Raw genomic sequence first — 16,808 nt, 5'->3', positions numbered from 1 at the left:
TCCTCATACTGGGTAGGGAAGGGGGGCTAATATGGTGGCTGCCATAGGAGCATTTTACTATATGGAGGGGATTATACTGTGGGGACAGCTATGGGGGCATTATACTGTGGGGGCAGCTATGCGAGGCATTGTACTGTGGGGGCAGCTATGGGGGCATTATACTGTGGGGGGCAGCTATGGGGGGCATTATACTGTGGGGGCAGCTATGGGGGGCATTATACTGTGTGGGGAATTATACTGTGGGGGTCAGCTATGGGGGCATTATACTGTGGGGGTCAGCTATGGGGGCATTATACTGTGGGGGCAGCTATGGTTGGCATTATACTGTGTGGGGCATTATACTGTGGGGGCAGCTATGGGAAGCATTATACTGTGGTGGTCAGCTATTGGGAGCATTATACTGTGGTGGTCAGCTATGGGTGGCATTATACTGTGTGGGGGCAGCTATGGGAGGCATTATACTGTATGGGGCACCTAAGGGGGTATTATGCTGCATGGGGCAGCTATGGGGCATTATGCTGTATGGGGGAATTTGGGCATTGTACTGCATGGGGGCCTCTGTGTGGGCATTATACTGTATGGGGAATATGTGTGGGCATTGTACTGTATGGTGGCTGTTATGGTTGCATTTTACTGTGTCGGGAACACTATGGGAGCATGATACTGTGTGAGCTGAACCGGGTGTGTATGGGCAGGAATTGGGTGAAATTAAAGGCTTTACTCAAAAGGGAAAAAAAATTGCCGCTGTGCGCCGCATCGATTGTCCCGCTTTGTGATAGTTGAAAGTATAGCACTGTCTACAGGGGGCGCTGTATAGTACTGTCTACAGGGGCGCTGTATAGTACTGTCTACAGGGGGGGTCTGTATAGTACTGTCTACCGGGGTAGCTGTCTAGTACTGTCTACCGGGGTAGCTGTATAGCACTGTCTACAGGGGGCGCTGTATAGCACTGTCTACAGAGGGCGCTGTATAGCACTGTCTACAGGGGGGTCTGTATAGTACTGTCTACAGGGGGGTCTGTATAGTACTGTCTACAGGGGGGTCTGTATAGCACTGTCTATAGGGGGGCTGTATAGCACGGTCTACAGGAGGGGGCTGTATAGCACTGTCTACAGGGGGACTGTATAGCATGGTCTACAGGAGGGGGCTGTATGGCACTATTTAAAGGGGGGGCACTATCTACAAGGGCGGGTTGTGTGTGACACCCAGGGGAGGGGGGCCCAATCAAAAGTTTGCTATGGGGCCCAGTGTTTCCTACTAAAGCCTGTGACTGTTGCTGATTTTTTTTTTTTTTAGCAGCAGCACTAGTGATTCCTAAATTTCCCTTTCCCAGTCCCTGTTCCAGCTGCCCCAAACCCCCCTCTCTCCTCCTCCATGTACGTCCTGTGGCCGCTGACCAGTGACCGCCATCACTGATCAGCAATTTTTGGCACAGGACTTTTTGTCAGAATTTTTTTGTCAGTTTTGCACCATCTTTATGTGTGCGCCCTGCGGCCAATGAGTTCTGATCAGTAACCACCATCAATGATCGGCATTCGTGCTTATTTTTGTGCTGTTTTTACTGCACCATTTTCTTGTGTGGGCCCTGCGGCTGAGTCCATAATCAGCATCAGTGATAATTTATTGACGCAGGTTTTTTTGGGCCTTTTTTTTTCTATTTTTCTGCCAGCATCGTCTCCGTATGTGCGCCCTGCAGCCCTTGAGTGCTGATCAGTGACCATCATGACTGATCGGCATCTGTCCTAATTTTTTGGTGCAGGTTTATTTTTTGGCCTACTTTTACTGCACCATCATTTTGTGTGCGTTCTGCGGCCACTGAGTGCTGAGTCTATAATCAGCCTCAGTGGTAATTTGTTGACGCAGGTTTTTTTGGGCCTTTTATTTATATATAAAACTAAAAAAGTTTTAAAAAAAAAGTTTACTAAAATAGTTAGGTGTAACTAGTACCTGGATAGGTAGGATGTTAGGGTAGCGGTAGTTTAGGGGTAGCTGCATAGGTAGGGCATTAGGGTAGCGGTAGTTTAGGTGTAGCTGTACCTGCATAGGTAGGACATTAGGGTAGTGGTAGTTTAGGTGTAGCTAGTACCTGCATAGGTAGGGCGTTAGGATAGCGGACGTATAGGTTAGCGTTAGTTTTATAATAAAAAAAATTCCATAGCATTTTAGGTAGTTTTAGCTATACAATTTTTCTAAAGTTAGTGTTAATTTACTGTAGTATATTTCTCATACTACAGTTTTTTCTAAAATATAGTTTTACATTTAGTCAGTGGTTACTGTAGCTTTATAATTTTAGTCTAAATTTACTGCTGTATAATTTTCACACTACTATTTACTGCTGTATAATTTTTTAGCACTAATATGTAGCGTTACAGATTTAGCGTCAGTTAGTGACGGACATTCCGTTTTTTTTACTGAAGTTCGTTCACTAAAACTATAAAGCTATGCTATGAAAAATTTAGTCTAAATTTACTGGCGTATCATTTTTATACTACAGTTTTTTTAGGACTAATATATAGCGTTACAGATTTAGCGTCAGGTAGTGGCGGACATTCAGTTATTTTACTGAAGTTCGTTCACTAAATTTTACATAGCGTTGCTTTATAGTTTTAGCCTAAATTTACTGCAGTTGTTTTTATACGACATTTTTTTTTAGCAGATTCAACGTCACTAAATTTTAGTTAGTGTCAGGTAGTCAGGAAATTCTTTACAGTTTTATATTGCCATAATTTTTTGTTACTGAAGTTTGTTCAGTAAATTTTTTATACTTCAATTTTTTCCAAACGTTTATTTTCTTTCTTCTCTTTTTTCTTTTATTCAGCAATTTTGAAATACACGTGTAAAGCACAACACACACAACCCCCTGTGTAAAAATAATGTCAGTGTTACAAGTGCTCAAGCACTACACGCCCCCCTAATAAAAATGTCCCAATCAACCCAAAGGGTCTATACGCAGTCCTGGCCTCTGATACTGATTCCGTTAGCGAGGGAGAAGAGGAATTCGCCCCATACATCTTGTCCTCCTCATCATCATCCGGTGATGAGGCACCCTCGCAAAGGCGACCCAGGACATCAGCTGAGGCAACCCCCCAGACAAGTGATCCCGTGTGGAAAAGCCCCCCTCCCCCGAGAATTCTGAGCATCAGATCCTTGAATTCATAGGCAGCTCAGGAACTCCTTTTGAGACTGAAGGTATCACAGAAATAGATTTTTTTTCCCGTTTTTTTTCAGTGAGGATTTAGTTAATTTAATGATGGCCCAAACCAATTAATATGCCCAGCAATTTATTGCCCAGAACCCCACGTCATCATGTGCTAGACCCTTCAAGTGGACCCCTGTAGAAGCAGCAGAGATGCTCAAATTTTGGGGCCTTGTGCTGCATATGGGGCTAGTACAGAAGCCACAGATCAGACAATACTGGAATACAGATGTTTTGTACAACACCCGAATTTACCGCATGGCAATGCCCCAGACACGCTTTGAAGCTATTCTCAAATTTTTTGCATTATAATGACAATGCACAGTGCCAGCCCCGTAATGACCTCACATATGACCACCTATTCAAAATCAGGCCAGTTATTAATAATTTCTGCACCAAATTTCAAGAAGCGTATACCCCCAAAAGAACATTACAATAGACCTTTGTACATTTTAAGAGTAGGCTAAAATTCTGCCAATACCTGCCCAGTAAGAGGGCAACGTATGGGATAAAAATGTACAAACTTTGTGAGAGTAGCTCCGGGTACACCTACAGGTTTCGGGTTTATGAAGAGAGGGACTCCAGGATTGAACACCCAGAATGCCCCCCCAAGTCCTGGGAGTTAGTGGGAAAATAGTGTGGGATTTGGTGCACCCACTGCTGGACCAGGGTTATCACCTTTACGTGGATAACTTCTACACCAGCATCCCACTATTTAAATGCCTCTTCACCAGAAATACTGCAGCATGCGGCACAATGCGCAAAAACCAGAGAGGCCTCTTTAAAATATTGCTTGGCCAATGGGTGAGAGCAGGGCATTATGCAGCGAGAACGTGTTGTTCGTCAAGTACAGGGACAGGAAGGATGTCCTTCTCTTGACCACAATACATGGGAACGGCAGCACCACTGTCCCTGTAGTCAGATTACATTGTGGGATATAAGTACATGGGAGGGGTTGATCTCTCAGATCAAGTGCTGAAGCCCTATAGTGCCATGAGAAAAACAAGGGTGTGGTGAAAAAAAAAGGTGGCCGTGCACATGGTACAGATGGCATTGTATAACGCTTACGTGCTATCCAAATGTGCAGGCCGGACAGGGTCATTCCTTAATTTTCAAGAGGAGATTATGTGTGTTTGAAAACCAGGCAGGGGAGGGCCTAAGCACATCTGCTGAAAACGAGGGTGCCCGTATTGTACCGGTGCAACACTTTGCCGGCATCGTTCCCCAAACTGAAAAGAATGGAAGATCCCAAAAAAGGTGCAGAGTGTGTAGCAAAAGGGGCATAAGAAGGGACACCATTTATCAGTGCAACACCTGCCCCAAAAAACCTGGCCTGTGCATAAAGGATTGCTTCAAGGCTTACCACACATCTATGAATTATTAATTTTATTATTTATGTATCCTTTTATTATACTCTGATTTGCTTTTCACAACTTATACATGATGTGGGGGACATCATATATTGAAATACCAGTAAATACGTCCTAATTAAAATTTATTTAGACAAAAAACCTGTCGGGTCAAAATTATACCCTTAGATAAGTTCCGTGAGGGGTGTAGTTTTCTAAATGGGGTCACTTTGGGGTGTTTCCACTGTTTTGGTCCCTCTGGGACTTTGCAAATGGGACATGGCGCCGCAAACCAATCCAGCAAAATCTGAATGACAAATAGCACTCCTTCCCTTCTAAGCCCTGCCGTGTGTCAAAAAAGCTGTTTATAACCATATATGGCATATTGTTGTGTTTAGGAGAATTTCTTTATAAATGTTAGGGCGCTTTTCTCCTTTAGTAATTGTGGAAATTAAAAAAATTTCGGTTTAGCTACATTTTATTGGAAAGATTTTAATTTTCACGGCCTACTTCCAATAATTTCTGCAAAAAATCTGTGGGATCAAAATGTTAACTATACCCTTAGATAAGTACCTTGATGGGTGTAATTTCCTAAAAAGGATCACTTTTGGGGTATTCCCACTGTTTTGGTCCCTCAGGGGCTTTGCTAAGGCGTCATGGCCTCCACAAACCAATCCAGTAAATCTAAATGCCAAATAGCACAGATAGCCAAATAGCACTTCTTCCCTTCCGAGCCCTGCCATCTGTCCAAACAGCCGTTTATGACCACATATGGGATATTGTTTTTCTCAGGAGAAACTGATCTACAATTGTTGGGGTGCTTTTTCTCCTTTAGTTCTTGTGGAAATTAGAAAAAAATTGCTAAACCTACATTTTGTTGAAAAAAATTTAGATTTTCATATTCACGGCCGACTTCCAATAATTTGTGCAAAAAAATTGTGGCAGGCAAAATGCTAACTATACCCTTAGATAAGTTGCTTGAGAGGTGTAGTTTCCTAAATGGGGTCACTTTTGGGGGGTTTCCACAGTTTTTTCCCCTCAGGGCTTTGCAAATGCGACGTGGCCTCTGCAAACCATTCCAGCTAAATTTGAACTCCAAAAGTCAGATGCCGCTCTTTCCTGTCACGGTCTGTGGGTATGTGGACCCACTAGGCCGCACCGCCGTAGTGGGGAGGCAGCTGGCCAAGCAACAGAGCACCCAATCCATACAAAGTCCCACTCTAGGGTACCTGAATAGTCCAGTCAGTGACGAGGCTTTAGCATGGATGGAGGTGGGTGCAGCAGGTTACGGCAGATGTGGCGGATAACAGCAGGTGCAGCAGGTTGCGCCAGACGAGGCTATGAGCAAAGGGGCAGGGCCCTTCTTATAGTCCAGGGAATCATGGGCTAGTTGATGATGATGATTGCTTTGTGCGCGTGCTGGCTCTTTAGGGTCGGGCACGAGCATGCGCGCGCACCCTAAGGGATACAGCAGACCGGAGCGGAAGTGAGTGCTGGCGTCTCCTGGGAAAGAGATGCGAGCCAGCACTCACAGATCCATGGCTGCGGCTGCCGGGGGGTGAGTAAACTCGACGGTCCGCGGCCATGGACGCTACAGTATGTCCCCTCTTACACCCCCTCTTCTTGGGGCCAGAGCGAGAGAGGAACTTCTTAATGAGAGCAGGGGCACTGAGGTTCTCTTCCGGCTCCCAGGACCTCTCCTCAGGACCAAACCCTCTCCAGTCCACCAAATAGAAAGTCCTTACTCTTACCCTTTTGCAGTGCAGGATCTCCCTCTCCTCAAACACATTAGATGAACCGCTGGGAGCAACTTTGGGACTGGGAGTCTTACTGTAGTGGTTCAGGACCACTGGTTTCAGGAGGGACACATGAAAGGAGTTAGGGATTCTGAGGGTAGGAGGCAGCCGAAGCATATAGGAGACAGGGTTTATCTGTTGTAGTATCTCAAAAGATCCGAGCAACCTGGGAGCAAACTTGTATGAAGGCACCTTTAAACGAATATTCCTTAAGGACAGCCAGACTTTGGTTCCTGGAAGATACTGAGGCGGCTCTCTTCTTTTTATATCCGCTTTTCGCTTCATGCGATCGAGTGCTAGCAAAATAGAGGACTGAGTCTGTTGCCAGATTTGCAAGACTATCACGTAATAGAGTAGAGATTTCTATTTTAGTGTCTATTGCAAGACTATCAGATTTGCAGAAAGTCCCCATATGCAGAGTCAGGAGCAGGTACCTGAGATGTAGCCGGCACAGGATGAGGGACTCTAGGATGTTGACTGTATACAATGTAGAATGATGTGGAAGTGGTGGACGCACTTGTGTGGTTGTTATACGACAATTTGACCCATGGAAGAAGCTGTACCCGGAGATAATTTTCCATGATCTGGTTAATACTCTCGACTTGCAAATTGGACTGGGGGTGATAGGCTGAGGAAAAGTCCAATCTCACATCCACATACTGGCCAATTTGATCCTGATCCCCAATAGAGTAGTTGCGCACTGCAGAGGAAAAAAGTCTCGAGTAATAGACACATACTACTGCCTTTCATTTGGAATTCCTCTGGAACAGAAGTGCCCCTGCACTAACCGAAGAAGCGTCCACCTCCAATGAGAACTGCCGAGATACGTCAGGATGATGGAGGATCGAGGCTGAAGTGAAGGCTTTCTTGAGGCTATTAAGTTCAGTTTCTGCCTCTGGTGTCCACACCTTGGCGTTCACACCCTTCTTGGTAAGGGTAGAGATGGGAGCCATCAGTGATGAGAAGTTTGGGATAAACTGCCGGTAGAAGTTGGCGAATCCCAAAAGACACTGTATGGACCTCAGTCCTTGAGGACATGGCCATTCCAGTATGGACTTTTACTTTCTTAGGATCCATCTTGAGACCTTGATCCGAGATGATGTAGCCCAGGAAGGGCAGAGAATTATTTTCAAAAATGCATTTCTCCATTTTGGCATATAGACGATTCTCCCTTAATCGCAATAGAACTTGACGGACATGCCTCCGATGAGTCGTCGGATCTGGGGAGAAAATCAAAATATCACAGAGATAGACTACAACACAGACATAGAGGAGATCTCGAAAGATATCATTGACGAATTCCTGGAAGACCACTGGAGCGTTACACAGTCAGAAGGGCTTCAACCGGTATTTGTAGTGCCCGTCTTGGGTGTTGAACACCGTCTTCCACTCGTCAAATTGACGGATTCGAATCCCCCATGCAAGTCTAATTTTGAAAAAATCCTGGCTCCTCCTATACGGTCAAACAGTTTGGATATAAATGGCATTGGGTATTTGTTCTTGACTGTGATCTGGTTGAGACAACGGTAGTCAATGCAGGGTCAAAGAGATCTGTTTTTCTTTTTAACATATGAAAGCCCTCTCCAATTGCTACTTGATATAGACCGACATGGATTGACTCTCTGGCAAGGAGAGAGGATATACCCGTCAACGGGGAAGAGAGGCATTTGGAACCAGTTCAATGGGGCAGTCATAAGTCCGATGTGGGGGCAGCATCTCAGCCTCCCTCTTGCTGAAGACATCCGCAAACTGAGCGAGATGAGGGGGTAATCCTGCCAATGACCGAGGCAGAGGAGGCTGGACAAGATGGATCTGTAACAGACAGCGATCGAGACATTTGGAGACCCATTTGAGAACCTCTCCGGAATTCCAGTCCAGGACTGGGACATGTAGTCGAAGCCAAGGCAGACCCAGCAGAACAGGATTGATGGCTTTGGGCAAAACAAGAAACAAAATCAGATCCAAATGAAGGGCTCCAACTTGGTGCTTCAGTGGCTTGGTCTCAGATACAATCGGATCGGGCAGAGGCAGTCACCAAGGCCACCGCCAAAGATGTTTCCAGAGGAACTGTGGGCAACTGGAGGCGATCCACTAGATCGTTTTGGATGAAGCCTAGGAAATCCTCCCTCCCGGAGAACCTCTTGGGAACGCTCCCGGATCCTCATGTCAACCCGGGTGGCTAGTAGGATGAGATCGTCCAGGGTAGGTGGCAGATAGTGAGGGGCCTACTCGTCTTTTATCCCAGAAGACAGTCCCTGCCCAAATGTGGCCACCAAGGCCATTGTGGCCACCATTGTTCCAGGTTAGTTCAGCAGCCAGGTTTGAAACTGAATGGCATAATCGCCCATGGAGAGGTCTCCCTGGAGTAGGGTCAGCAGGGATGCAGCAGCAGAAGAAACTCTCCCAGGTTCTTCAAAAATTTAACGGAAAGTCTGTAAAAAGCACTGTAAGTCACGAGTCTCTGGTCCCTGATGTTCCCACAGAGGATTTGCCCATGCCAGGGCTTTGCCAGTAAGGAGAGAGACAGGAGGAGTTGGTCTTGCCGTGACTGAAGGTCCTACATCTCTGCAGCATGGCTTGTGTCGTCAAGGTCTCAGGTTGACCAGCGGGGTGCATGGCCTGAGCGTATTGTCACGGTCCATGGGTATGTGGACCCACTAGGCCGCACCGCCATAACGGGGAGGCAGCTGACTAAGCAACAGAGCACCCAATCAATACAAAGCCCTGCTCTAGGGTGCCTGAATAGTCCAGTCAGTGGCCGAGGCTTTAGCACGGATGGAGGTGGGTGCAGCAGGTTACGCCAGACGTGGCGGATGACAGCAGGTGCAGCAGGTTGCGCCAGACGTGGCGGATAACACTGGACGTGGCGGATAACACGGGACGTGGCAGATGACACTGGACGTGGCAGATGATACTGGATGTAGCAGATGACAGCAGATGCAGTAGGACATGACAGGCTCAGGAACAAGAACACAGCAGGGGATACAGGATACAGGTAACAGGGCATGGGTTACAACAGGAACAGGATAACACTAAGGGACCATTTGCAAGACTGACATGGGAAAACCAACAACGCTCAGGCAATGAGCAGAGGGGCAGGGCCGTTCTTATAGTCCAGGGAATCATGGGCTAGTTGATGATGATGATTCCCATGTGCGCGCGCTGTCCCTTTAAGGCCGGGCACCTTACGGGACACAGCGGACCGGAGCGGAAGTGAGCGCTGGCGTCTCCTGGGAAGACGGAACCCATGAATGGAGTCCCAACGCAGATGTGAACGAAGCCTTAGAGTGTATTGTGTAACTTTGTAATTTGTTCTTATTTAAAGATTATTTTTACTTTTTCATATACAGCTTATATGTATCCTGAATACATAGAAGCAGTATACTACGCTGAAACCTGAATACGTCAGGTCAGCGGGACTGATAGCTTCGGTGACAGCAGGACCTGTGGTACACACAGGATCCAGCTGTTATTGACCACACCTAAGTTTATTACAAATTTACACAAAACAATACACTGTTTTAGTAAAAAAAAAAAAAGTCCTCAAAGGTTTAAGTAGCCTTTAAACAAATGTTGGTCTCACATGCATGTTCTCTCCAATAATTATTACCAGTTATTATACCAGTCTGGCTAAGATCACTAAGGTCGGGTTCCCACGGGTCGGATAGGTGTAAAAACTGTGCGGCGTATTGGACCTGGAACCCGCAGCACTTTCCATACGAAAAACCGCACCACTTAGTTGGTTTTTCAAACTGAATTTCCGCTGTGGAAAAAAAAACAACTGTTTATACTTATCCCCTCCCTCTTCTCTGCGCATAGTCCTGCCTCGTTGCAGGCCATGTGATGCTGCAGCCTTTGATTTGTTGCAGCGGTCACATGGGATGCAACATCATCCCTGGAGGCTGAACTGCAGGATGGAGAGTGTTCTGGGTAAGTATGATTTTTTTTTTCCTGAGTCGCTTTTTGTACTGCGGAATGGCTGTGATTCCGCCTCAAAAGTCGCAACACTGGCTTTCTGCTGCAGATTTTGCATCCGCATTGAATTCAATGGGGAAAACCCGCAACAGAAAAGCAACAAAGATTTAAATTCCACACCGCAGGTCAATTTATTAATGGTTAGGCCTTATTCAGACAAACGTGGGGAAACTCTGACGTGAAAAATGGCAGTTTTTCACGTCCGAGTTGCCCCCGTGTGGGTCCTGTTTTCACAGATCCCCATTAACTTGAGTCTATGGGGGAATCCGTGAAAATAGGACATGTTCTATCTTTTAACGGACCCTTCACACGGTCCGTTGAAACAATGGCCGTGGGAACTGCCCCATTAAAATACATGCGTCCGTGTGACGGCCGTTGTTTTAACAACTGTCACACGGATGTATTCTACGTTCGTCTGAATAGGCCCTTACGCTGCATTTTATTTTTCCGCAGCATGGGCATGAGATTTTTAAAATCTCATCCACTTTGCTGCTACTGTAAATGCTGCGGAATTTCCGCACAGAATTCTGTTGCGGAAATTCCGCAGCATTTATGCTACGTGGGAACACAGCCTAACAGATCTAACAGCAGTGGTACATCACCGAGCTGCACAGCTGACAGCATTCTCTTATTTTTTTTAAGGAAAAAGTTCTAGGAAACCATTCTAAGACCTCCTTTCCACAACGCTATGCGTTTCATGTTTTTTTTAAATGAATACATTTTTATTGAAATTTCAACAGAATGAACATGGTATCAGTAGAACAATACAATATAGAATAATTATCAAATATTGATCAGTGGGATCAGTGGTTATGGATAATAACAGCAGATACATATTACTGGTCAAACAGCATGCAGAAGTTTGGCAAACAAAAGAAAGATAGGTCAGGAGGGAAGGGATGGATGGGAGAAAAGGAAGGGTCAAAAAGTTGCAGATACGTGGTCTCTACAATCATCAAAGTGTTGGCACCAAGGGTCCCAGTAGGCAGTAAAGGAAGCATATCTATTCTGTCTGAGATAAAAGAGACGTTCAGTGGTTCAAAATCATATTTAGTACTTCAGTGCATGAGGGAGACGTGGAGGATTTCCAAGCCTTGGCAATCAGGAGCTTAGTGGTGAGTAGTACATGACACGCTAAACGTCTGAAGTCAGCTGGTATCTCCTCAATACCCAAAGAGAGCAGGGCCAGAGCAGAATCCCTATTAATGTATATCTCAAAGATTTCCGAAAGGAGCTGAAACACATCTTCCCAAAAATCTGGTATAGGGTGCCTTAATGACCACAACGGCACAAGCATAAGTCTGATGTGTGAGGATATATTCTAGCCAATTTGGAGGGTGTGTAGTACCATCTCATCAAGACTTTAGGATATACTTCTATCAAAATTCATGCATAAAGAGGACTTTATAGTCCATTCAAGTGCTATGGCCCAGTGTTTAGTTGGAAAAAACCTTGTCTAGGTCCCTCTCCCAATTAAAAAAATGAGCCCGCTTAGCAATCTCCATATCCCCATTAAAGATATCATAAATTTGTCTAGTGTAGTTCAACTCCCCTGTGCTACGATTAGAGAAGTGGCAACAAATATATTTCGGCAAATGAACTGTGGTAACAGGAGAACATCCAGGTAAGACTGTATCTGAACGTATTATATATATATATATATATATATATATATATATATATATATTCCTATTCGATATATGAAATATAGACACTAAGTCCGAGAACGTCCTAATGCTGTTCTCATAAAACAAATCTGAGACGTAGCAAAGCCCAATAATTCTGGAACAGCTAGGAGGGTGGGAATGGGGTCAGCCAGTTTTGTAGAGATACTCTCACTGTGGGTACAGGAGGAAGAGGAAGGGATTGGTTTTAAAGCCTAAGCTAAAAGGACATTGCAGAGGGTGTTACCCATAAGCTTAATTGTTTGACTATCAACACTTTGTGGTAGTTCAGAATGTTTGGTATTCTCAGCCCCCCCCCCCCCGATGGTCGTGGGTCGTAAGAATGGAGGATGCTATTCTAGGCTTTCTTCCTCCCCATAGAAAGGTTCTAAGTTGTCTTTGAAATTTCAAAAGAAAGGAAATGGGAATGAGGACGATCAAAGTCCGCAGAAAATATAAATTTTTTGGAAGTGTAAACATTTTATAGCAGACATGGGTAAATTAAGGACTATAGGTTTAGAAAATATAGTTTGTCATTGGATTGAGGATTGGCTCAAGGACCGTATCCTGAGAGTTGTGGTCAATGATTCCTCCTCTCAATGGTATCTGGTTATAAGTGTTGTACCCCAGGATTCAGTGCTGGGATCACTATTATTCAACTTATTTATTAATGATATAGAGGAGAGGATTAATAGCACTATTTCTATTTTTGCAGATGACACCAAGCTATGTAGTATTGTTCAGTCTATAGAAGATGTTCGTAAATTGCAAGCTGATTTGGACACACTAAGTGTTTGGGCATCCACTTGGCAAATGAGGTAAAACGTAGATAAATGTAAAGTTATGCATCTGGGTACCAACAATCTGCATGCATCATATATCCTAGGGGGAGCTATACTGGGGGAGTAACTTGTTGAGAAAGATCTGTGTGTACTTGTAGATCATAAACGAAATAACAGCATGCAATGTCAATCAGGTGCCTTCAAAGTCCAGCAAGATATTGTCGTGTATTAAAAGAAGCATGGACTCGCGGGACAGGGATATAATATTACCACTTTACAAAGCATTAGTGAGGCCTCATCTAGAATTTGCAGTTCAGTTCTGGGCTCCAGTTCATAGAAAGGATGCCCTGGAGTTGGAAAAAATACAAAGAAGAGCAACGGAGTTAATAAGGGGCATGGACAATATTTGTTATGAGGAAAGATTAAAAGAATTAAACCTATTTAGCCTTGGAAAGATACAACAAAGGGGGGACATGATTAACTTATATAAATATATTAATGGCACATACAAAAAATATGGTGAAATCCTGTTTGGAAAGGGAAGTGTGTCCCCCCTTTAATGGAGATGGAGCGGGGTGGTACGTGGAATGTATGCATGTGTGTGTGTATGTATATATATATATATATACATCTCCTCTCCCCTCCTGGTCTCCTCTCCCTGGCTTACCGCTCCACCGACGTCCTCCACTCCACCAACAATCCCCTGGAGAACGAGCGCTAAGTATCACATACCCTTGCTTCTCCCCCTATACAATGAGCTAATACCTATACCTCCCCAATAACCCTTTCTCACCTGACTGCAACCCTCACCTGCACATTCCCATACCCTGTTAACCCTTGCTTCCCTGAGTTCCCTAAGTAACCCTTGGTGCCCCTGAGTACCTGTTAACCGTTGCTGCCCTGTGTTAACCGTTGCTGCCCTGTGTTACCCCTTTCTGTCCCTGAGTAACCCTTGCTGTCCCTGAGTAATCCTTGCAGTAACCCTTGCTGTCCCTGAGTAACCCTTGCTGTCCCTGAGTTAACCCTTGCTTACCTACATATCCCCTGGTAACCCTTTTTCCTGATTAACTCTTAGTGTACAGGGATAGGAGGGAGTGGGACAGAAATAGTGAGCGTGTATTGTATTGTAACTGTATTCATATGTATGTTTAGGTAAATGGGTGGTGGTATAAAGTAGGATTGTGATACTGTGTTTATACTGTACTACATATAGTGTGAGTATACACAATATATATTATCTTATTATGTGTATTGTGGTATACTGATACTATACTGTGATCAGTTACTGTGTTCTGTGTTTGGTGTATTTTATATGTAAGTGTGATTTATTGTTAGTAATAAATATTACCAGTTATTTACTATGCACTCGTATACACTTACTTAGTAGCAAAGCAAGTAGACTAACATTAATACAAGAGAAAGGTAAGGAAGCTAGGCATAACCCTAGTGACCCTGATTATAAAGGAGGTAGTACTGGTGGGTGATACGAGCCAGTGAACGCTACCATTATACCAGCCCTTTTACACTGTTCCATGTAAAACCCTCTAGAAAAATAAGGAGACACTCCCGTCAAGATAAAAAAAGGTTCAATCTGCAGAGGCGACAAGCCTTCTTTACTGTGAGAACTGTGAATCTATTGAATAGCCTACCACAGGAGCTGGTCACAGCAGGGACAGTAGATGGCTTTAAAAAAGGCTTAGATAATTTCCTAGAACGAAAAAATAGTATTCAGCCGGAAAATACTCTGCTAATTTTTAAAATTTTCGTTTATATCATCAGGGGACAAGGCACCATGGGTATAGGTCCTTGCCACTAGGAGGCTGACACTAGGTATGAAAAGTCTTTGCACCGCCCAGGCAGGCCATGCCATTCCCACAGACACTGGGTTAATCAGTTTTAGCCTAGTGAACGTAGGAGGCAGACATGACCTGATACTCAGGTCTGCTGCTATTTTTTATTTTAGTTTTATTTATTTATTTTCTAACTTTAGCTGCAGGTGGGTTGTCAGCCTGGTCGCCAGCCCAGTCAGACCAGGCAGGTGCTGGGAAACCAGGAAGTTTTATGCAGTGAATTTGCCTCACCACCGGTCACCTAACTTGCATTTCTGGTTCCACAGGCAGAGTGCTAGTAACTCCACTATACGTGCAAGGTTACTGAAGAGGTCACTACGGAGGGTGAGTAGGAAAATCTCCCTTAATCCCATCACGGGTCCCCCCTGGGGTTCACCCCTTCCTGGATTTACCCCAAACTGTACTACTCTATAGGGATATCATCTTAATAGGAAAGGACACCTTATGTCATCTCAGGCTTCAAAATCAACGTAAAGATTGTTCTCCATCCTTCAATCCCTTCCAATCTCGTCCAGGGGAACTGGCTTTGCATTGCCTAGACGTGGTTAGAGCAGTGCCCATCTATCTGTCTTCGACCGAGTGCTTTAGGGTGCTTCGATTCTCTTTTTGACGTTATGGGCCACGCAAGAGATTGGCAGCATCCAAGGCCACCATTGCACATTGGTTCCGGTCTGTGATTTCTCTCCTGATCACAAGTGGAAATTCGATTGGATCAACATTCAAACAAGAATTCTATACATTGACATAGGCGCTGATATTTGTTTGTTCTAAGAAATTATCTAAGCCTTTTTTAAAGCCATCTACTGTTGCTGCTGTGACCAGCTCCTGAGGTAGGCTATTTCACAAATTCAGCTCTTAAAGTGTACCTATACTTTCAAAAAACCTTTGACATGTCATAGTGATATGTCTGAAGTTTTGATCGCTAAAATGAAGCTTCATAAGCGCTCAGATGAGCTCTGTGCTGCTTCGTTTCTGCTCATTAAACTTTCTATTGAGCCCATACCACTCGCTCGGCTTTCTAAGGAAAGCCGAGCAGAGCCGAACAGAACCAAAGTTCACAGCGCTCACTTGAGTGCTTATGCCACTTCATTTTATCGATCGGTGGGGGTCTCAGTTCTCGGACCCCACCGATCAAAACTCATGACATGTCAATAGTTTTTTTAAAGTATAGGTACACTTAAACCCCTTAAGGACACGGCCAATTTTGGCCTTGAGGACAGAGCAATTTTTTTTACATTTCCCTCTTTGCATCCCGATGCTCATAACTCTTTTATTTTTTTGTACGATATAGTTGTATGAGACTTTGTTTTTTGCGGGACAAGTTGTACTTTATGTAGGTACCATTTTTTGGTACAAATACATTATCGTTTAATTTCTATACATTTTTATTTTAGCGAAAATGGAGAAAAATGCAGTTCCGCTGCAGTTTTAATATTTTTTTTTACACACCATACACCGATCATCATAAATAATGTTATACATTTGTTGTACAGGTTGTTACGGTCGTGGCGATAGCAAATATGTCTATATTATTTCATGTTTTGGGATTTATATTTTAAAAAGTTTATTTATTATAAAAAATGTGTGTTTCTGTGTATTTTTTTACTTTTTATTTATTTATTTATCATTATTTTTTTTTACATTCATTTAACAGTCTAGAACTGAACTGCATATTCTAGATGCACTAATGCTTTGTAAAGTGGCAATATTATGTTAGAAGCATCTGATTGGAACGATTCAGGTTTTTTTTAATCAAATCTCTTCAAAGTACAAAAATCAGTCCGTCCAATCCTGGATTGGAAGAGGTTGAACCGCTTTGTTCACGTTCGGAAGTTTCACATGGAATCTCTGTGGTCAGTAGTCGCATCACTGGAACAAGACTTCCTCTCCTTTATCGACATTCGAGATGCATTCCACCACATCCCTATAACAAGGACACACCAGCGCCTCCTTTGTTTTAGTAATATGTTCTCAAACTTCCAGTTGACAGCCTTCTCCTGGACCCAGACTGACAACTCCACAGGAGGGATTCAGGAATCAAGCTTCATTTCTGCAAGGCTGCTACCTGGGCATCAATCCACACCTTCACCAAATTTTTCTAGATCCATTCCTCTGCGTTCTTTGATGCCAGTCTGGATTTCAAGATGTCGGGTCACATGGCACTATTTTTTCCTTCGATTTTTTTTTTCCCACCCT

At 44.1% G+C, this 16,808-nt stretch overlaps 1 protein-coding gene across 1 annotated transcript in view; it reads right to left on the bottom strand.

Moving 5' to 3' along the window:
- The window catches only part of CARD11 (caspase recruitment domain family member 11), a 687,245-nt gene that overhangs the window by 96,337 nt on the left and 574,100 nt on the right, over positions 1-16,808 (bottom strand). The window lies entirely within an intron of this gene.

Source organism: Rhinoderma darwinii, chromosome 6, assembly GCF_050947455.1.
Source record: "Rhinoderma darwinii isolate aRhiDar2 chromosome 6, aRhiDar2.hap1, whole genome shotgun sequence".
NCBI classification, from domain to species: domain Eukaryota; kingdom Metazoa; phylum Chordata; class Amphibia; order Anura; family Rhinodermatidae; genus Rhinoderma; species Rhinoderma darwinii.
The sequence above is the reverse complement of the archived record's forward strand: the minus strand, read 5'-3'. Positions and strand labels throughout refer to the sequence as shown.